This window comes from Scylla paramamosain, unplaced genomic scaffold (assembly GCF_035594125.1).
Source record: "Scylla paramamosain isolate STU-SP2022 unplaced genomic scaffold, ASM3559412v1 Contig46, whole genome shotgun sequence".
NCBI classification, from domain to species: Eukaryota; Metazoa; Arthropoda; class Malacostraca; order Decapoda; family Portunidae; genus Scylla; species Scylla paramamosain.
Genome location: NW_026973711.1, coordinates 262,754 through 287,406, shown reverse-complemented (window position 1 = coordinate 287,406; position 24,653 = coordinate 262,754). Strand labels below are relative to the sequence as shown.

The 24,653-nt window shown below is 35.2% G+C and overlaps 1 pseudogene; it reads right to left on the bottom strand.

Moving 5' to 3' along the window:
- LOC135098127 (calcium-dependent secretion activator-like) overlaps positions 1–24,653 on the bottom strand; it is a 375,310-nt pseudogene that overhangs the window by 161,644 nt on the left and 189,013 nt on the right.

Below are 24,653 nucleotides of genomic sequence, written 5' to 3'. Positions count from 1 at the left end.
TGACTGAATGCATGAAAAGCATAAAATTTTGAAGAGGGGGCTATAAAGAATGAAAAAACAAAGAGATGCTGCTCTATTATCATGCTCTGTCTACTGTAATGGCATGCATGGAAATACAGCAGCATTTGATTTTAGCACTTAACCATTCCAACCATAAGCTGAGCTGAAAAATATTAAGATTTAAGAATACAATAAAAAAATTAACAAATTTCAAATACTGACAAAATTAATTGTTGCTCATGTAATAGTGATAAAGTAATGCCTTATCATGACTAATTCAAAAAATAAACATAATTTAATTAAAATAATCAAATTTTCATGATAATATAATTTATATTTCTGAAAAACCATGCAGCTGAAACATATTCTATAAATATAAACAATTCCACTTTAATATATCAACAAATAAAACAAATAATTCTCATTATGAAATTGTATTCATAATTCAACAAGTTAGGCTAAGATGAGTATGTTTCCTTGTAACTTTAAAGGTCACATATATGTAAAAGTTTTACATATTTTCTGACACTTCTATGATTGATCTCCTGACTACTTCTGATTTTACTGATAGATTAATATGAACAAGTAAATTATGCACAAAAGCATAAAAAGGAGAGCATAGAGAGGACAAGGACAGCAATGTGAGCAAGCAGAAACCATCATTAAAAAAAATAATAATAAATAAATAATAATAATAGTAATAAATAAATAAATATAATGTGAGAGGTGAAGAAATGGTCAAAATTTTCAGCATGAGATGGCAAGAGAGTCTGCAGATACATGACTTGACACAGTATCATATCACAAATAACAATTAATGTGTGAGGACCAGAAGGAAGGAGGAGCAAGCATGCGACAATGGTTTCTATATATATATATATATATATATATATATATATATATATATATATATATATATATATATATATATATATATGTATGTATGTATGTATGTATGTATGTATGTATATATATATATATATATATATATATATATATATATATATATATATATATATATATATATATATATATATATATATATATATATATATATACAGTAAAATCCCTCTTATCCGGCATCAACTGGACTGCTGACATGCCAGATACTTGAATATTGCCGGATACTTGAATAGAAGTGAAATTATGTCCACAATCACCATCCTACACTTATGCATCTTACCATAACAAAGATCAGCTGATCTGATCAGTTGCTTAAGTGTAAGCACAACACACTTCCTCTTTTCTACAACTTTAGACATGATGAAGGTGTCAGGCAATAAATAGTGCACACGCGGGACTGAGTCACTGAGTAAACACAGTGCAGTGGGCCATGGGTGGCGGGAAGCAGTGCGCCCTGGTGGTGAGGGGACAAAGTATGCCTCGCACAGGAATTTTAATTGATTTTATGAGTACACATTGACTTTTTATTGATTTTAGGGCTCGGGGAAAAATGTGCCGGATACTTGAAGCTGCCGGATACTCGAATGCCGGATGTGAGGGGTTTTACTGTATATATATATATATATATATATATATATATATATATATATATATATATATATATATATATATATATATCACTTGTTATTTGAAGCTGTGAAAGAAAAGGGAGTACATTATGGCCACATGGCCACACCACCACACTCAAACTGCAGACACCACAAAACTTCACATAACAAAACTGGAATAACCCTACTATGATGAAGCCAAACTCCAGACAGACAACACAACAAATAGCAGAGTCATGCACTCACTCAAAGCTGGACTATAACAGCTTCTGGACTCCACTCAAAATATTCTAATTGTAAGAGATCAACTTTTGGCACTAAACCCTACCCCTAAAGACCTGCCACAATATTACACACACACACACACACACACACACACACACACACACACACACACACACACACACAAAAATCCATATGGCAAACTGGCTTTAGCTGGAACTTCAACCTCTAGTGGGGCATACCAGAAGAGTGGTGATATGTCTGTCTTGGTCAGGAGTATGGAGCAGAAAGGGACAATGTATGGTTCATATCACATGAACTGAGCCTGGTTCTGAGATTTCCAATGCCCTCTGTGCTAAATCAGCTGACTGTATGCAATTTGAATGAGGGAAAAAAATGTTCATTCCAAATTTTTACTTGTCATGCCCATTACAAAAAATCTTCCTGTCTTCAGTTTATTGATGAGCTTTACCCTCACAAATCTCTTTTTGGATGGATTGGTTCCATCTATTAAACTGAATTAGCTTGAATATGTACTAACTTTTATTAGAGATCACCATTACAATGTACAACTGAAGCTTGTTGTAAAGCCTGCCTTACTCTTTTTGCATCAACTTTCTCCATATGTGTCACATCATGGATGAAATTAAATAAAAGACTTTTTGTGAATGAGAGAGAAGTATTACTGAGGTCAGCCTGGTTGCCATTTCTGTAAAAAGGCTGTTTGAATTAAAATGTGCACTAACATTGAGGATCCCAACAATCAGATGATAATCAATATGCCATCTCTGGAACTGTAAAATGATTGTCTTTTCCAGTTTAACCTCCATACTCCACACCATCAGTATGAATGGGAATTTTCCTCCATTGTACCATACTAAAACTTTATCATTCATAACAGAATGTTTTGTTTTGGAAGTGTCTGCTTTGGGTTGGTCTTGCCATTTGTAGCATGCAGATGCTGCTTCATGAACTAATGCCTGGAAGTCCAGATTGCTGCCACTACTTAATAATGTTATCAGTTGAGATCACATCCAAAAATTATGATCAGATGATTCTGCTTAATGCATCTGCACCATGCACTTAATTTTCTGTCAAATTATATCAGTGGTGATTAATGAACATAGAAAGAGTTTGCTTTTACATATTCATAAATGAAGGTGTGTCTTATAGGTTTATACATTTTATATATCATAAAAGCAGCAATTAGTCATACTGTATAAGTCATGTAAAAGACTACCTTCCTCTCAAGACAAGTTAAAAGAAAAATGTCTCTCAGCACCAAGAGGTGTGAAAGGAACATATTCCAAAGGATTTTCTTTCATACAAGAATTTTGGCTATGATTCAATTAAGTGCAGCACTAATGAAACAACATGTATTGCAATGAGTAAAAAATAAATGCTAGATTTTTTTTAGCAACAAAAATTACTTATTGGAAAAAAAAAATATTTGTGTTGTTTGATGCTTAACTAATGTCTTAATAAATTTCAATAAATAATACTATTTATCTTCTTGATGATGTTTATATCTAGAGATCAAAGAATTTTGCAGCCAATATATGTGAATATCATCCAACAGAATGTAACATTACCTGACACTGCCTCAATGTAGTCCACTGTATATCCGTCCAGCTGCATCATCTCCGTGGGTTCGCTTTTCTTCTCTCTGTAGCTACACATGGCAAATGTGTACTGGGACACTTGTACTAAACAAAAATACCATTTCTTCCACTTTTTCCAGCAACTCTTCCCTAGAGCATACAGATGGCTGTCGAGTGAGATTTTAATAAAATTTAACCTTGTGTAAAGAAAAAAATGGATGAATTTCATGACACTCATTATGCAGCTTGCAATACAAGTATTTAATAATATATCCATAAAAATACATACAAGATTCAATAGCCATACAATAATGATGATAATGTAAACACTTACCCACAATGTTTTAAGTTTTGTGGTTTATCCATTCTGACAACAATCTTAATTCTAAGATTATTTTCAGGTGAATTTTTTGGAACTTGCATCTTGTACCATTCAGGTACCTGCAATGATAATGACATCCTTATATTTATGTTCATACTCTTTAATGTAAATAAAATGCCACTATGTTACAATGTTTTGTGCCTATACTTTTATACAGTTCCTGATATCATACATCAAAATCTAACTAAAATTATCTTGAGAACTATAGGGAACTATTCTTCTCAGTTTTAAAGGTTACTGAGTGTAAGACAAGAGAGACAGCTGTGGAATTTGAAAAAGAAGCTGAATAATTGTTGGTATTTCTAGGAGGTAAAATTTGATCTTTATTACAAACTGATATATAAGTTCTTGTTTGCAGCCTTTGAATGTTGATTATTGTCATGAATAATTCAGCCTCTAATTTATCCATTATATTTCTGTTGGTATGGTGTCTGTGCCTTTTATCACATTCTGATGGTCTTTCAAAGAATTTTATGATTAGAAATTACACTTCTGAAGTGGATCAGCAATAACAATTGTCTGAGAAACAGGAGAACAGATTGAAAGCAGATGCAAGTGTCAAAACTCCTGAACCTGTTTTTATCACATGTACATACATTTACTTGGTGTTAAGTTGGAACCAGTAACCTGTTCAAAAAACCTGCTTTCACAGTGTTCATCTATTGCATTGGCATCAGATAATGATAAGACATGTTTCATGGTCAGAGTGGTGGATGGCAACAGTGCCAGCCTGGTTGCAAATCAGTGAAATTTGAAAATGATATGACAAAATAATTTTTGTAATCTCAGTTAACAGGAAGCTTCAAAGACTCCTATGGTATTATGTACTGTAGTGTCCTTTGTTAAATCATAAATGACCATGTAGATGGTGCCAAATTGAGATTTCTTAACTGCATTGTTAAATAGTATTGACTACAATAGCATCAGGCACATATTTAGGTGTCAGCTTAACTTACAATCTTGATTTTAATTTGTGGAGACAAACAGGACTTCTCAAAGAATGTGATTAGAATCTATCCATCATTAAGAACTAATTGAAATGAGATATATGTTTAAGTTGGGTTTCAAGCAAAGAATCCATAAAGGAATGGCCCCAGTCATGTGGTGTAGATCACACTGTATGCTCTAAAACATTCATGCATACTGTTATAATCCAGCGATTTTTTTTTTTTTCTTTTTGAAGATACCAATGATTGGAGAATTATTTTGATTTCAGATAATCAGAGTGTTACCAAAATATGTTAATCATATAAATTATTTGGATCAGGACATTAATGCAATGGGTGCAATATGTAGCACCTGAGCTTTTAGTTTAGGAAACTAGAAAAGTACAAACATTGATCTATGAACATGGCAGGAGGAGGCAGTAGACACCTGCCGAAACGATAATTACTCCCAGTGAGGTCTAAAGCACTGTTCAGGGAGTGCTGTGAACTTATCATTAAACTCAGCTGTGACCTCACTGAACGTTTCCCTTTGTGTCTCACAACACAAGGGGGCAGTCACAGCCTGCCCTCTAAAGACAACTCTCTTCCTCCACACAAAACTACAAGCACCTAATAACACACACACCCTTCACTCAAAAATTTCAAAATCATCATGCCGATTCCTACACCAGCCTCGGAGTCCCTTGGAGTCGGAGTCTAAGATCTAATTTTCAATCTGTAGAACACCACCTCTCCTCTTCTAAACCTCATCTTCTTTTCCTCACTGAAACTCAGATGTCTGAGGCAACTGACAGTAGCCCCTTTTCTGTTCCCTCCTACTTTCTCTATCCTCATTTTCAATCCAAAGCTGGATGCTGCGTTTATGTGCGCAATGACTTAACCTGCTCTCGTGCCCACGCTCTTGAATCTCCTGAGTTTTCCACCATCTGGCTACGACTACAGAGTCACTCTCATACTAAATTTATCTGTGCTGTATACCTCTCACCTAACTCCTCTGATTATAAGAAATTCTTTGACTACTTAACTTCCAAAGTGGAACACATTCTGACCCTCTTCCCTTTTGCAGAGATCTCCATTCTTGGAGACTTCAATGTTCACCACCAGCTTTGGCTTTCCTCTCCCTTCACTGACCATCCTGGTGAACTAGCCTACAACTTTGCTATCCTCCATGACCTAGAGCAATTGGTGCAACACCCTACTCGTATTCCTGACCGTCTTGGAGATACGCCCAACATTCTTGACCTTTTCCTGACCTCTAATCCTTCTGCTTATGCTGTCACCCTTTCTTCTCTGTTGGGCTCCTCTGATCACAATCTCATATCTATATCTTGTCCTATTGCTCCAATCCCTCCTCAGCATCCCCCTAAGCGAAGGTGCCTCTGGCGTTTTGCCTCTGCTAGTTGGGGGGACCTGAGGAGGTATTTTGCTGATTTTCCTTGGAATGACTACTGCTTCCGTGTCAGAGACCCGTCTTTGTGTGCTGAGCGCATAACAGAGGTGATAGTGTCTGGCATGGAGGCATACATTCCTCATTCTTTTTCTTGTCCTAAACCTTCTAAACCTTGGTTTAACACAGCTTGTTCTCGTGCTATACATGATAGAGAGGTGGCCCACAAAAGGTACTTAAGCCTTCCATCACCTGAATCTCATGCACTTTATATTTATGCCTGGAACCATGCCAAGTCTGTTCTCCAACTAGCCAAAAACTCCTTCATTAACAGAAAATGTCAAAACCTTTCAAGATCTAACTCCCCTTGTGATTTCTGGCATCTAGCCAAAAATATCTCCAATAACTTTGCTTCTTCTTCTTTCCCTCCTCTATTTCAACCAGATGGCACCACTGCTATCACATCTATTTCTAAAGCTGAACTCTTCGCTCAAACCTTTGCTAAAAACTCTACCTTGGACTATTCTGGGCTTGTTCCTCCTTCTCCTCCACCCTCTAACTACTTCATGCCACGTAATAAAATTCTTCGCAATGATGTTTTCCATGCCCTCGCTGGCCTAAACCTTCGGAAGGCTCATGGACCTGATGGGGTCCCTCCTATTGTTCTCCAAAACTGTGCCTCTGTGATTGCACCTTGCCTAGTCAAACTCTTTCAGCTCTGTCTGTCAACATCTACCTTTCCTTCTTGCTGAAAGTTTGCCTACATTCAACCTGTTCCTAAAAAGGGTGACCGTTCTAATCCCTCAAACTACCGTCCTATTGCTTTAATTTCCTGCCTATCTAAAGTTTTTGAATCTATCCTCAACAGGAAGATTCTTAAACATCTATCACTTCACAACCTTCTATCTGATCGCCAGTATGGGTTCTGTCAAGGCCGCTCTACTGGTGATCTTCTGGCTTTCCTTACTGAGTCTTGGTCATCCTCTTTTAGAGATTTTGGTGAAACTTTTGCTGTTACCTTGGACATATCAAAAGCTTTTGATAGAGTCTGCCACAAAGCTTTGATTTCCAAACTACCCTCCTATGGTTTCTATCCTTCTCTCTGTAACTTCATCTCAAGTTTCCTTTCTGACCGTTCTATTGCTGCTGTGGTAGACGGTCACTGTTCTTCTTCTAAATCTATTAACAGTGGTGTTCCTCAGGGTTCTGTCCTGTTCTATTGCTGCTGTGGTAGACGGTCACTGTTCTTCTTCTAAATCTATTAACAGTGGTGTTCCTCAGGGTTCTGTCCTGTCACCCACTCTCTTCTTATTATTCATTAATGATCTTCTAAACCAAACTTCTTGTCCTATTCACTCCTACGCTGATGATACCACCCTGCACTTTTCCATGTCTTTTCATAGACATCCAACCCTTCAGGAGGTAAACATATCACACAGGGAAGCCACAGAACGCTTGACTTCTAATCTTTCTAAAATTTCTCATAGGGGCAGAGCAAACTTGGTATTGTTCAATGCCTCAAAAACTCAATTCCTGCATCTATCAACTCGACACACCCTTCCAGACAACTATCCCCTCTTCTTCAATGACACTCAACTGTCCCCCTCTTCTACACTGAACATCCTCGGTCTGTCCTTTACTTATAATCTGAACTGGAAACTTCACATCTCATCTCTAGCTAAAACAGCTTCTATGAAGTTAGGTGTTCTGAGACATCTCCGCCAGTTTTTCTCATCCCCCCAGCTGCTCTGTACAAGGGCCTTATCTGTCCATGTATGGAGTATGCTTCACATGTCTGGGGGGGGGTTCCACTCATACTGCTCTTCTAGACAGGGTGGAATCAAAAGCTTTTCGTCTCATCAACTCCTCTCCTCTAACTGACTGTCTTCAGCCTCTCTCTCATCACCGCAATGTTGCATATCTAGCTGTCTTCTACCGCTATTTTCATGCTAACTGCTCTTCTGATGTTGCTAACTGCATGCCTCCCCTCCTTCCGCGGCCTCACTGCACAAGACTTTCTTCTTTCTCTCACCCCTATTCTGTCCACCTCTCTAACGCAAGAGTTAACCAGTATTCTCAGTCATTCATCCCTTTCTCTGATAAACTCTAGAACTCCCTGCCTACTTCTGTATTTCCACCTTCCTATGACTTGAATTCCTTCAAGAGGGAGGTTTCAAGATATTTATTCATCAATTTTTGACCACTGCTTTGACCCTTTTATGGGACTGGCATTTCAGTGGGCATTTTTTTATTAAATTTTTGTTGCCCTTGGCCAGTGTCCTTCCTACATAAAAAAAAAAAACATACAATTTATAAGTTTTCAAGGCTATGAATAAAATTATTTTATCCTTTGTCCTAATGTACAATTGCAAAATTCATACTTATAAATGAAAATTTCAAAATATTTATCTAAAAGCAATGAAATGTGCATTCAAAGAAAAAATATTAAATTTTAGTAATGTTTTTAAAGAACATAACTCACTTGTATGAAGACCAAATAAAGTTATGGCAAGTATGAATATTTACAAAGAGAAATTTTCAATAAAATTTCTTAACTGACCTTGGATGACATGGCTGTGGGATGTAGAACAACCTTGCCTAGTTCCTTATCATCTAGGGAAAGCATAGATGCTGATTCTGTATACAGCTTTACTTTGACACCAGGTAGTGGATGTGTTGTTGTGAAATCCCCTTGTGTGTCCCACCTGCAAAAAGACAGAACATTAATGACTAATCTTTGCTTAAATAATTCTCTGTGATCAAATAATCAAACATGAATGCTAAACTATGTACTGAAAATCTAGATGTGGTGCATTGATTGGAGAATGGGGTATACCACTAGAAGAATAAGAATAGGGATAGAGCAGCAACCATATGTGCTAAAAGAGGGAAGTTCACATTACTAAAGAGTTGGATCCAAACAAAAGATGATCCACAGATATACCTGGATAAGAGAGTAGACATGGGACAAAGATGATAGATTATGGAGATTTCATCAGAACACCAAAAAAGGCATGCCAGATGCCAAGGTAATTATAACCACAATGAAAATTCAGATCATTATGATGAGATAAAAATTAGCATATGTGAAAAAAATAAATTAACAACAATCAGAAACCAGAGAGAGAGAGAGAGAGAGAGAGAGAGAGAGAGAGAGAGAGAGAGAGAGAGAGAGAGAGAGAGAGAGAGAGAGAGAGAGAGAGAGAGAGAGAGAGAGAGAGAGAGAGAGAGACTAGTGATGAAGGAATAAAACCTGAAAAAAAAAAGTTACTAAAGATTTGTGTCACATGGAGAATTTTAAGATGAAAATCTGGGGGTGCATTTAGGATATCTTCAATAAAACTATAGTACTAACATTGATCAAGCAAATAAACACTGAGACCGAAAGACATGAGAACAAAAGAGCACAAATGGAAAGGCATCATGATGAAACAGAGGCCCATTCAAGTAAAAGAATGTGGCAGATATGACAATGTAGGGTTATAAAACACAATACAGTACAGTACTTTTGTTTGCCTTGGAAGGATAAGATCAGCATTTTATATCATAAACCAGAACTTAGCTAAATATGAATCATTAAGGCTATATAAATACAGATTTATAGGGATAATACCTCAACTGGTTTTGCCTATTCCTTCCTCTCTCAGTACAAACAAATATGTGTGATGTGAGGGTCAAGAAATTACATTACTGTAATTCATACATTAGTAAGCTTGTTACTGATGTTGAAGATAATGTTGCTGGTAATTTTCAAGCCCAAAAACTCTAGTCTTACATCATTATATTTGTTTCGATACTTTAGTCAAATATAGCATGTGATGTTTTAAGTGGTTTTCAAACTAGAAAACTATAGTTTTGCATTTGATAATCAGATTTGATTGGGTAAGAGAAAGCATTATAGCAAAGCACTTGAACATTTATATCATTGTTAGTTGTTGTACAGGTGATCTTTAGCGTTATTTCAAAGATAGAAAATTCAAGCTGAAAATGTCAAATCTGAATCTGAAGATTTATCCTGCCTTTTGATAAATTTTTCACTGTTTCTATTGAGCATTCAAAGGGAGCATCACAGTTACAATGAATAAAAGCATTTTTCTATGATGTTAATGCACACATGAAGAGGGAAACAAAAATGGATAAGTTTTAGGATACCAAAGAGTGAGACAAGAGCTGCTAAGCATGGTCTTATCTCACAGAAATGGTAAGCCATTACTAAGCATGTGTTATAAAATGTCTCAAACCCGCCAGATCTGCTGAGTGCGACTTAGCCCTGCCTTAGCAGATGACAAGATTTAAGACACCACCAGAGGTAGCTCAAGCTGGCTAAGACAGTGCTCAGACAACAACAACTAATATGGCTGACAGAATTGGGTCCATGTACAAGCAATTGTACTTAAGTCCAAGTCCAAGTACCTGGATATTTTTCAAGTACAAGTACAGTCACTTTACTACATACTTGAGTCCAAGACCACAATAATTCCAGTCACAGATTCGTAAAGCACGAAAGGTAGTAGTTTTCATACATACACATTAATGAGTACACTGTTAAAAGTGGGATTCACTATTGAAAAGTAAATGGAAATTCTACCTTTATTCTATTTTAGGATGACAGTAATAAATATATTCACACTTGTTGAGTAATGTGGTGCTGTACTGCCCCTGTCTACTGTAGCATGTTACCCATTGAGAAAATACTATTTAATTATGTTCCTTTATCATATATTACACTACAATATCATAGTACTCAATGTACATATTTAACCAATATTATCATCACAAAGTTCACTGGAATCTATATACAGTATATAACTTTTGATTCAGTGCAATATACTTGTTTGTACTGAATGTACTTGGTATTTCCAAGTACTTTGTATCTAAGTACAAGTAAAAGTAACATTGAATTTTTAAACTCCAAGTACAAATACATGATTATCTTTACTTAAGTCCAAGTCCAAGTCCAAGTAAAAGTACATGCACTTGTACCCAACCCTGATGGCTGAATGTCAACAAATATGAAGACAACATCCAAGGACCTTTTGTGAATGAAAGAATGTTCTCAAAAGTATGATGATGCTGACCTTATCAAGAGATGCAGACTGAATCATGAAGGAATAGTTTTTGTGATGGATTTACTGAGAGGGAACTACAAAGTCGTACTGATTGCAACCATGCTAGCAGTCACCCCAGAAATGGCCACTCTCAGATATTTGGGAACTCGAAAAATGCAGTTGTGCAATGGTGATTACTTTGAACTGTCAGAGTCTACAATTACCAGGGTTAAATGCCAAACTCTGAATGCTTTAGCTACTCTAAACATCGTTACCCAATTCATGGAATTTTCCAACAGACCCAGCAGAAATTTAAAGCAAGCAAAATTCATGGCTATTGCAAATTTCCCAGGAGTAGTTGAGATAACAGATGGGACTTATGCAAAAATTGTTACCTCTTGTGAGTATGAAAATGAGTTTGTGAACAGAAAGAACTATCACAGTGTCAATGTTCAAATTGTATTTGATGCAAATTATATGATCCTTGATATTAATACTAACTTTCATGGGTCTGTTCATGATGCAAGGATTTTGAATATGAGTGAATTAGTCTTGCCAGAGTAAGGGAGCGTGTGAGACTGGGATTTGTTTTGATTACTGGGAGATGCATTAAGCTTGTCTCAAAAGTTCACTGACATTAATCATAACCAAGTAGAAAATACTGATATTTATAGATATACCATTATTTACTGTTGTATGATCTATTTATGGTATATTCATGTAGAAATAAGGTACTTTTGTTATTTGCTGTTTTGTCTTCATGCTTTCCATAAATCTGTTTGGACTTTGCCTTTCCTTAACTGAGTCATGGCTCAACAAGACTCAACCTATTGTATAAATAAGTCTTAGCCAGAATGGCTCAGCTAAGTACACTCTAAGTCAAAATTTAAGAAATGTTAAGTTTTTCCTATAAATACCAGCCAAGGATCTCAATGGTACCAGTCATATATAGTAAATAAATAAGAGGAAAAAGAAAACAATAAAGACTAAAAATATTGCAAGGACAAAGTATAAGGAATGGAGCAAGAAGAAACTCTTTTGGTTACCTCTCTTATGAATTTTTCATGAAGCAAACATCAAAATAAATTATCAAACCAAATAATTGTCATGAAAAAAAAAATAAATAAATAAATAAAAATGAATAATACCTTACTAAGGTTCTAAATTTTACCGTGAAAGTAGCAAATCAAATACATACATATAATCTTTAAGTGATCATTCAGTACTTGATGAAAAATTAGGATGCAATATATGGTTCCCCTGCAAAATTATTACTACCAATATTGTTTCAAGTATTTTTATATCTTACAGAATACTTACAATAAATTATTGCACCATTAATAATTATCAATCTGACAAAGACTTTTGTCTTACCTCCTGAGAAAAACAATTTAAAAGAGTGAAAGTAAGGTTAAAGATACATATCTCTTCTACATTACCTACATAGTTAATACATAAAGTACAATGTTCTTTTTAAAAATAATTTCAATTAGTGCCTGGCAAACATACTTGGGATTCCAGTTGTTACTTGTAGTATGATCAACAACTTTTTGTCTTCTATTTGCTGCAATGGGATTCTTAATCTTATTTCTCACAATATGTTTCAAGCAAATTTATTTTACACTATTTCACAGTAAATGCAGTGCAGCTTCTACATTATTACACAACAACAAAACTAGTTCAATGAAGCACAAGTTTAGTTATCTAACTCCTAGAAAAAAGAATACCTATGCTCTTTGTCTGTGCTGTCTAACTCCAGTAATGAATATAAAACCTCAAGAATTTACATTAAAAAAGGAAAAAGAACTGCAATGATGCTGTACCAAGTTTAGATCAATTCCATCTGACTTATCAGTAGTCATTATGCCACAATCAGAGTCATGTACACTTTATGTTTGGTGGTACACTTTTATCAGTGTGATCTCAATTTCATAAAGTACTACCAAGGTACTCTCAAAAGCTGGAAAATAAACAGGAACTGATTGCACAAAGGAGAAATGCCTGTGGCATTACGTGTAGAATCTATGAACTATAGTGCTATGTGTTTTTTTTTTTCTGTGTTTAACTGCTTTTTTGCTATTTTTTCAATGTTAAAGTTTCACTTTGGAATGTAGTAGTACCTCAACTTACAAGTTTTTCAAGATATGAGCTATCACTTGAACAATTATTTGCTTTGAGTTGTGATCCAAAATTCAATATACGAGTGAACCTCAGCTATGCCACCGCTAGCTGGCACAGTGAGCACCACATCGTTCACTTCAATTGTTTTCATATATTTGTTATTTATAAATGCATTTTCTTATAGTAAACCCTCAATACAATGAACACATGAGAGAGAGAGAGAGAGAGAGAGAGAGAGAGAGAGAGAGAGAGAGAGAGAGAGAGAGAGAGAGAGAGAGAGAGAGAGAGAGAGAATCATTGGCCATTGTCAAGGTCACTCACTGGCTGTCACACAGCCACAATTCATCTCTCAAACATGCAGTTGACTGTGTCAGGCAACCCTCCTGCATTTTAAGAACTAAGATGTTCATAAAATAAAGCAAGCATTCAATAATTTTGAAATATGCTGTAAATTGCAAAGTCTTATAAAATAAAATGAGTGTTTGATAGGGGTTATTACACAAGAAATTTGGTAAAGAGGTTTGTTATATCAACAGTTTACTGTCATGTTTTTATATGAGAAAAAAAAAAAAAAAAAAAAGTGTTTTTTGGGGCCTGGAATGGATTAATAACATTTCAGTTAATTTCAATGGCGAAAGTTTATTTGACATATGAGCAAATTGAATTACAAGCTCTGTCAGGGAACAAATTAAACTCATAAGTCGAGGTACCACTGTATTTACACTGAAGTGACAGATGTGAAGGAACAGGAAGTTTGTATCAAATACTACTTCAAACTTAGCAAATGTTGCAAAAAAACTTACACAATTCTTAAAAAGAAATTTTGTTATGATACTTTGGGCCATATGCAGATTATCACTGATTTAATCAGTTAAACTTTAACCACCATACTGCTGAAAATATTGCAAAATTATTCTTGAAGAGTGTAGGTAATTGATATGTAACATCTGCAACATTAAGATGCTGTCATGCAGAACCTGGCAGTTCATTTTGTCAGATGAACTCAACATGAAACAGATTGCTGTAACATTTATACTATCGATGTTATATAACAACCATAACCGATATTGGCTGGAGGTCTACACAAGACTAGTGAGAATTCAAAAGCAATCAGAAATCATCCAGATTCCTTTTCCAAACTTATACCAGGCCACCTGGTATTATTTATTTGTAAAGATTCTCAGGTTTAATGGAGTATTTCACTAATTTCCTTGAGTCTATATGTATGTCATTATTTTCTATCAAACTAATCTTTCTTTAAGTTTAATGTTTCTGTCCAAACAGGCATAAAAATAGTTTAGGTTCTTCCCTACACTCATTAACTATTTTCTCCTGAAATCTCTTTTTTACCTTCATTCTTTCCTTCTCACCTTCAGATATTCATTCCTTGCTAGTTTAAATGCAACTCTGTAATAAGCCTTAATCACTGCTGATAAAGATGTTAAGAGATTATATTGATGATGATGATCAGATCAAAATAGATAATGATTATGTGATGAGCAGCAGAATCATCATCATCATTATCATCATTACCTCTGATATTCAGCTCCGATCACACAACCCTGGTCCACACAAATGATGGACATGGGAAAAATATCCAGGACATACTGTGCAAACAAATTCTATACTAGTGCCACAGCACACTCCCATCTATAACTGTTGTCCTGCCTCACTCATTCCTCTTTCACTTCTTTCCTTTCCAGACTAAATGGACCTCTTTCCTTCATTTGAACCTCTCAGTCAACTCATTTATATACACAAATCTTTCTTTCATCTCCATTCATGATCATTCCCTATTCATATTTCTTACTGAAATCACGCCAAGCCTGTTCTCCGACTAGCCAAAACTCCGTCATTAGAAAATCTCAGCCTTTCTACATCTAATTTCCCTCATGACTTCTGGCATTTAGCCAAAAATATCTCTGACATCTTTACTTCTTCATCTTTTTCTCCCTTACTTCAAGCTGATGACACCATTGCCATCTCGTCTATCTCTAAAGCTGAACTCTGCTAAAACTCTTGCTGAAAATGCAATGCTAGATTATTCAGGTCTTGTTCCCCCCTCTCTATCCTTCAGCTATTTCATGTCTCTCATTAAAAACTTTTACTAATGATGCTTTTTGTGCTCTTGTTGGCCTTAATTATCAGAAGGCTTATGGATCTGATAGGTTCCCTCCTATCATTCTCCAAATTGTGCCTGCTTGCTTGTACCTTACCTGGTACAAGCAACTCTGTTTCTCAACATCAACCTTTCCTTTCTGTTGGAAGTTTGCATACATTCAGCCTCTTCCTAAAAAGGGTGACCGCTCTAATCCTGCAAACTACTGCCTTATTGATTTAATTTGCTGCCTTTCTAAATTTTTTTATCTATTCACAACAGAAAGATTCTTAAACATTTATCACTTCACAACCTGATATCTGATTGCCAATATGGATTCTGTCATGGCCACTCTACTGGTGATCTTTTGGCTTTCCTTACTAAGTCTTAGTCATCCACTTTCAGGGATTTTGGTGAAATTTTTGCGGTTGCCTTAGATGTAACAAAAGTATTTGACAGAGTCTGGTACAAAGCTACAATCTCCAAACTACCCTCCTACAGCTTCTATCCTTCTCTCTGTAACTTCATCTCAAGTTTCCTTTCTGAACCCACTGTGTGAAGTCACCTTGTTAAGGTGGTGAGGCTTGAAGCATGGTCAGTACCACCTTCTTTAATGACTCACCTGTCACTGGATGGTTTTGTATCTGTCAGCTCTGTGGACTCAGTGCTCCCCTTTGGCACCATATGACTGCAATGTTGCTGAGTATTCCCTTTCCTTTAATCAATGAAAATCCTTTCTGACAATTCTACTGCTGCTGTGGTAGATAGTTACTCTTCTTATAAGCTTATTAACGGTGGTGTTCCTCAGGGTTTTGTCCTGTCAGCCACTTTCTATTAATCATTAATGTTAAGTCAAACTTACTGTCTTGTCCACTCCTACACTGATGATACCACTTGGCACTTTTCCATGGCTTCTTTGATCTTTCTTAATTTTTTTTATCAAGGCAGAACAAACTTGGTGTTGTTAAGTACCTCAAACACTCAATTCCTATGTCTATGAACTCAAACTCAACACAAGCTTCCAGAGAAGTATACCCTCTTCTTCAATGACACTCAACAGTCTTCTTCTACAGTGATCATCCTCAGTCTGTTATTTACAAATAATCTAAATTGGAAACTTCACATCTCATCTCTTGCTAAAACAACTTCTATGAAGTTAGGTATTCTGAGTGATCTGCCCATTTTTCTCACTCTCCTGGCTGCTATCTCTTACCTGCCCAAGTATGGTGTACACTTCACATATGTTTAAGGGAGGGTTCCACTCATAGTACTTTTTTGAACAGGATGGAATGTCTTATCAACTCCTCTCCTCTAACTAACTGTCTTCAGCCTTTCTCTTTCTTTGCCACAATGTTATGTATCTTGCTACCTTCTACCACTATTTTCATATCGACTGCTCTTTTGATTTTGTTGACTGCATACCTCCCCTCCTCCCATGGCCTTGTTGCACAAGACTTTCTGTTTTCTCTCACCCATATTCTGTTTCTGTATCTTCCCATTCCTATGACTTGAATTCTTTCAAGACCAATGTTTCAAGACACTTCTCTTCCAATTTTAGATAATCCTTTTGAATATTTCCCTTAGGGACTGGCATGTCAGTGGCCTTTTTTCTTAATTTTCTGAATCCCTTGGCCACTCTTATATAAAAAAAATAAGTATATAATAAATAAATAAATAAATAAATAATAAAAGGCACAAGTTGTGTACCATGAGTGTTCTGTTGTGTCCACTCTTTAGATAAATTTCTTACCGTTTCAAAACTTGCAGCATCACAAAACAGGCATTAAAAGAAAAAAATAAAAGATTTACAGTGAGCACAGTATTAAACATCAGCAGCACCACCCTTTTGTTTAACGTCCTTATTACAATAAAGAAAATAAAAAATAAAGGGAAAATGTATACACATAAATAAACCATACTAAAAATTTTAAGACTTCTATGCAAATATAAGATGTGGTATAGCTGTAGTTCTTGGGAGCATAAAGGTCCCCAAAATTATCTTGGAACCCAATGATTATTGTGGTGCCAGTGTACATATGTTTATAAGGCAATGTATTTTGTACATATGTTTATAAGGCAATATATTTTGTCCTTCTGGTTGATCAGGGGTTCCATCCCTGGGAAAAGCTCTCAAGGCCAAAGACTTTTTTTCACCTACAAATAAATTTCTCATTATTTCAGTGAATAGTCCAAAGGAGACATTACACTGGTAGTAGAGGTAAAGATTCCCATCAAATAACACCATGTTTTTGTAAGTATATCTGGGCAAAGTTTGCCCCTCATTCTTTATCTAAAGATCAGTCAAATACAAAGTGAAGTCTAATGTTTTATGGTACAGGTTGACATTAAAAAATCAGGCCATCAATAATCCAGTTCCTTCAGATTTCTGCATGAATTTCAGAGCACATTTTCAAATTTACACCATGAATTGATCTAAACAGAGGGAGCAATTTGTGTTGTGACCAGGAGTATAAAATTATCTTGGGGGCCTGATAATCATTATGGACTCAAAATACGAGGCACTGTCCTTCTGTTCTCCTGGTCAGGGAATCAATCCCTAGCTACAAGCTCTCATGGCTAAAGATTTATCCCACTTTCAAATTAATTTCTGTGTTTCTAAAGATTGTTCAATGGAGGCATTACACAGCTACTCTGCTATAGCATTAATACTTGCCTTGACAGATCAAAACTCACAGTGAACAAAATAAGTGATGAAGCATGTCCCCAATTTTCATATACTGCCTCAAAATTTCATTAGTAGCAAGATACCTCCCCTTTAAGCATAAATTACAGCCTACCTTCTCCTGGGTTTACTTTTACAAAATTTCCACAAGCAAGTGAAATCCATTTCTTTACACAACACCAAGGTAAGAACTTCTCAAACATTAGTGGGGGTGATCACCTAATGATCCTGCACCCTTATCTTAACGATTTGAGTACTTTTTGATGAGGTTTTGATATGGTGAATCCCCATACTTTCAGATAACATTCCCATGATTGTTCTGCATATGTCTGGTAACTTCCTTGGCCTTGTGATACTGGCTGCCACTGTGCATGAAGACAGAGGCAATAGAAATATGATATGACTACAAGATTTTCTTCTCCAGTATCTTCAAATGCCAATGTGTACCCAAAGTAGTTTTACAAAGAGGGAAATACAGACTCCCATGATCCTCCAGACAGAATAATAAAGATTCATTATCTTGATGGTATAGGGGAGCTCATGCTTATTCCTCTTAGCAGAGCAATGAACTTCAATTCGTCTTTCCTCCAAATTGTTTCTCATGCTGTAGTTTAGAGATGAGAGAAAACTTGTAAGGCAGCTGGAACAGCCATGTGATGGTCAACCTGCTTTGATTTCCTTTACTGGGATATTTTCTTCCCTTAGAGCAAACAGATGGAATTTCTTTATATGATACCTCTATGATTCAGATGTAAATATACATATAATAGTGTGGTAACAAAGAATGAGAAAACAGTAACTGGTATGATCTGGCTGAGGAACAAAATACAATCAATGTTGAATCCCAAGGCACAATGAACTCCTTGCAGGCTCTCAACCACACCAAATACTATGTCAAGCCTGTCAAATGTCACTAAATTTTCTCATTTCCAAGTGAATGAATACTGGGGTACTAAATGAAGCCACATTTCTACATATACAATAAACATGACTTCTGTCATTACTTACTGTACCCACTGTATATAATAACTTAAAAAGACTATGTTTAAAAACTTGTTCATCATTTTACCAACCACTTAAAAAAGACAACATTATATAAAGAAAAAATATATCTATATTAGTATAAAAAAGGCAACTTAAGAAGCCAGGATAAGAATTCATTACCCCTAAACTGTGACTGGTAGCACCTGAGGCCTGAGATGTTACGACATCATCTTGACAAATGTTTAAGTTACAACCAATCTTATTTGATGATGAAGATAAGAACATGAAATCATAATACAATATGAGATTTATCTCCTTCATTAATTGCTCCTTTGTCTTTCCAAGGAGTGCTAAGCAAGATGTTTTAACTTATTCTGCACAGTATTTCAGTTCATAGACAAATGATACTACCAACATCTATATCCCTTCTCTGAATTCTGCAAGATAAAAGAATAGATTATGACATTATATAGGTAAGTATGAATTACTAGCATGTTTTTATTTTCTACCTAACACATCAAAGGAACAATTAGCAAAATGATTTATAATGGTTCTTTATGGAGATATATTTTATGACATCTCTTACATTGGTTTTGATGCCTCTGCTTGGTCAGTCTGAAGCTTTTCTCCACCCTCCACCTCCATCGTGCAGTAAACTATTCTGTTTGGTGGTAGATGTTTGATCTCCCGCACCTCCATCACCAGCACCTGCCCAGAGAAAAGTTAATTAAGCATTGATGATACAATGCATTCAATAACACTAACACACAAAAGAGTCTTATACATCTATGAGACCTGCCTTTAAAATTTTCAACAAATTTTGATATATATGTTTGTACTTGCATGTACAAACATGTAAGTTTGCAATATAAGTTTTAAAATTATTAATGATGCTGCATGCACACCTGAACTAATTTAATTTTGTATTAATAAACAATTACCTACATATCTATTAATTAATCACCTATCTAATTATCTATAAATGATGGAAATTTATTTACCTATCCATCTAAATATCTATTGAGGAGATGCATTTACAACGCTCACTAAATCTATGCACCTCTGGAGTTTAACTGAATGACGCAAGTTCATTAAATATCACAGTACTTCCGTGATAAACCTATACATCACAGATCAAAGTTTGACTGTCATGATATTAATAATGTGATAATACTTGCCTTCAAAAATCATCTATTTGTATGACATATATTACCATTCTCTAGTACATAAATTATATATAAAACAAAATATCATGTCTTGATTACAATGAGTAAGCCAAAAAATCTTATTTTAGCAGTAAAACTTGTGATCCACATCTATATAGACTTAAAAATATTATATGCCATGACTTTCAAGACAAAATATTAAATATACAAAATTAAGAAAAAATATTCTGAGAATGGTAACTTGCAAATATGGCAAAGTAGTTTGCATTGTTACAGGAAACGAAATTGTCAGTTACATAATGAGAACAAGTTCCATTCAGAAGTCATGAGTCAATTAATTTTTGGTCCTCAATTGCTTACAGATTATATAAAATGAAAATTAAGGAAAAGATATTTGGTTATGGCAATTGTGAAGTTTGAATGAAGTGTCATATTTGTAGATCTGATGAAAATCTAATTCAAACTAGGATTGTATATTCCATTTGCAAGTACCTGTTTATATAAAAACAAAAGCCTAGCAGTCTTGCAATTAGCATACTTGTCTCACAAATGCAATCTTGGGCTGAAGTTCCTGGCTAGATACAGATAATTTTACTTTATTTTCTTTGATACATAGCATAGAATTAACATAGATCAAATTTTAAAAGTTGTGACCTCTTTACGTGTGTATAGTACTACTGAAGCAAAATGCTTGCAGTTTTGTCCTATATGCTAAAGGAGCTTGTATTTATATAACTGCAGTGAATAGGACATTAGATAAATTTATGTCATCTACTTTCATTTAGCTTGCTTAAAGAAAAAATTCATCGTACCTGGAACTAATATCATCTTCAATTCCTTTTAAATATCAAACCTACCTGATAAAGTAAACCTCTCAACAGGAAATAAATAACTAGTTTTTAAAAGCCATACAGTATCCATATGCCTTTGATATTCCATTATTTCCTATTAAAAGATTTCATCTAATTATTTGTTATATAGCTTTCTTTACTTCCTCTACTTATCACTATTTGAACTTATCTAATCTTCCTTTGTATCCCATCTGCTTAAAACATGATAAGAGACTGGCTATAGACACATTCTCTTTATTTTTTTCCATGATAAATTCATCATATAGTCATGTAGGTGACTAGACCATGGCAGCATAATTCAGTCTTAATCTTCCTTATGCGACTATCAATTCTCTCCTAGAATTTTTCAATTCATGTAATGTCCATGTTTGTCAAAAACTTATGATTTTCTTCAATATTCACATGTGTTAGAGGATTTGTATGCATGTGTTTATCTCACTGTTGTAGTGTACAAGACCTATGCTACATTTATATAGTTCTGTTTCTGTATTTATTAGTTAAGGTTTTCCTTCTATTATGTGAATCCCTTGTTCATATTATCTCTTATAGACTATTTCAAATATCTGCTTTTCTTTGAGGGAGCTGCGAACATAATGCAAGATCATAAAAAAAATTCAGAGAATAAGAGAAGGTGCAAAAATCCAGAAGTGTGGAAGTTCCTACCTATTTCCACCTATAACCTAACTATATCCACCTATAACCCTTAGTCATAAGGTTATCTAATATCTACCTATATCCACCTATAACCTACCTGTATCTACCTATAACCCTTAGTCATAAGGTTATCTAATATCTTTTAAAGCTCCCAACAGACTCAAACATAATAATCTTATTACTATTAAATTTATGCCAGTCATTTACCACTTTATAAAAAAAAAAAAAATCTTATTTCTTTTCAAATCTATCTTTATCAAACTTGAGCACATTACTTTAAGTTACTAACACTGAAGATTTTGCCTACAATATCTTTATCATATCTCTCATGTCACTTGAAATGCAACAGAACGACTACAAACTACATAGGTTACAAGGTAAAACTGGGAAAAACACATGGGAGAGAGAGAGAGAGAGAGAGAGAGAGAGAGAGAGAGAGAGAGAGAGAGAGAGAGAGAGAGAGAGAGAGAGAGAGAGAGAGAGAGAGAGAGAGAGAGAGAGAGAGAGTTGGGAAAATGGTTAGATTAGATGGAGGACATGCATATGTAGGAAAAATGAGATTGGGATAGGATGGGGGAAGAAAGGTCATTCAGGAAGGACATCAGAAAGATAGAGTATGAGGAAGAGAAGAAAGATGGAGAAATGCAGCATGGCAAGTGTGTGAAGCAGAGACAGAACAGGACAATGTGCACTGGAGAGACAGGAACATTGCAGGATGGACAGAGGGTTGGAGAGAACATCAGGTGAGAATGGGTGAGGCACATGTAACCAATACATAATTGGGTAAGGTAGTCTACTGTCTATTCCTGTAAAATAGATAAACCAAAGATAGATGGGATTTAATGATGTGCAGTTTGTTAATAATTACATTACTCATAATTCAACAGTTCCAACCTGGGTGTGCCCATTTTCAGAGTTAGATTCCTTGGCACTAATTTTAATTTATCACTTACAGCCAGCTGTTTTGTTTATGCTCAGGGTAATACAGCATTCATACAAATATTGCTTATTTTTAGCTTATACATATATTTACATTTTGATAAACACAATCTCATCTTCAGGCTATCAACTAAAACCAGGTAAAAATTATTAAACCACTAAAAACACACATATCTTGAAGAGAGGGAGGAAGCTACAGTCCTCTGCTGATAACCCAGCCAGCCATTCCCCTACAGAAAGAGCTCAGAGTTCGTACTAACCAATCATTGGGTAGAACTGAGACCACTCATACATCACACACTGGGACAGTACGGTCACAACCCCTTGGGTTACATCCCATACTACTTGCTACTAGGTGAACAGGGGTTACAGATTAACAGATTGCCTCACTGCACCCAGGACTTGAACCTAGACCTTCTCAGCTGTGAGCCAAGTGTGCTAACCACTACACTACACAATGTGTGTATCCATATGTTGGTGTACAGGAGATAAGGTGCTACTAGGTGAACAGGGGTTACAGATTAACAGATTGCCTCACTGCACCCAGGACTTGAACCTAGACCTTCTCAGCTGTGAGCCACATGTGCTAACCACTACACTACACAATGTGTGTATCCACTTCAAGGGAAGTGCTTTTAGTGTTTATATGGTTTTTACCTGTTTTTGATTGATAGCTTGAAGATGGGATTGATTGTTTTTTTTTTTCAAAATGTAACAAAGAATGAAGGAATGCTGCCACTACTGTGTGTATGCTCTCTCTCTCTCTCTCTCTCTCTCTCTCTCTATACAGTGGGAAATGTTTAAATGTTATGATCACCTTCAGTTTGGCAGTAAGTGGGTTCCTCTTTTCTGTGTCACTCTGTAAGACTTCCCTCACTAAATCAGTGATAAAGGGAATACCTTTGTGGTCTAAACAGTATCTTCTAATAAGTTCCATGTCAATAAGTTCATTCATTGCATCCATTCTGGATAAATAATTTCTGAGCTAGAGGTGTTGTGAAACGGCCATCTTGGCTGTGGGAGCATCTGTCGAAAGCCACTAAGACAGTCTGCACAGATTGATTGATTAACTGATTGAGTTTACTGCCATAAATAGGTTTTACAATACATATGTACAATGAACATTTGTGGCATTAGTCTGTTGAGCATCTGCTCCCTAGAGGACAGAAGATAAACATACCTTATTGCAGTATGGCGAGTGCAGCAATACATTTTAATCATACCCTAAATATTCCTTATTGATATGTGAACATACCTAGGATATCTAATTACTCATAAGAAAATTGTATCCTAACAGTAAAACATGCATAAATTTGTCTCAAATTTTGCCTCTGTAAATCATACAAATATTTTTTTTATTTAACTTTCAATGTATTGAAATTATTTAATTGTTTTCACATCACATGGAAATCCATTCCAGCATTGTGGCCCTACATGATGTATGGAGAATTTATATAGTATTGTACATGACTGAGATAAAATCAAATCAATATTATTTCCCCTTGTGCCTTGACCATGATGAAAAACCTTAAATATTCTTGTATTGTGGTTGCTGTTATTTAAATCAATAAAAATACTAAGTAGCATAAAATACTTCTTGACTAAATCAAATTTTAACAACCATAGTTCGTTAAACAGCACATCAGTGGGATCGTATTTTCTTTAAAGCAAACTGTTCTGATCAGTTTCTTTTGAGATACAAAAACATTTCTTACAAATATAGGCCAAGAACATCCCGATATAGCAACACAAAAGGCAATATAGGGATAACAAAGGGGATAATAAATACTCTGTAATATCTTGATAGTAAGGTTGCGACTAACCTATATATAATTCCACATGTTTTTGATAAATTTGTGCAAACAGACTGTATATGATCCTTCCAAATTAAATTTTTATCTATAATAACACCTAATAATTTAGTACTAGTAATTTGTTGTAGTTCACACCCTCTTAAAGATACTGAACCAAAATAAAAAAAAAATAAAAAAAACGATTTTGAAATAGTATATAACTAGTCTTTTTAATGTTAACAAATAAATCTGCCAAGACCCAACTT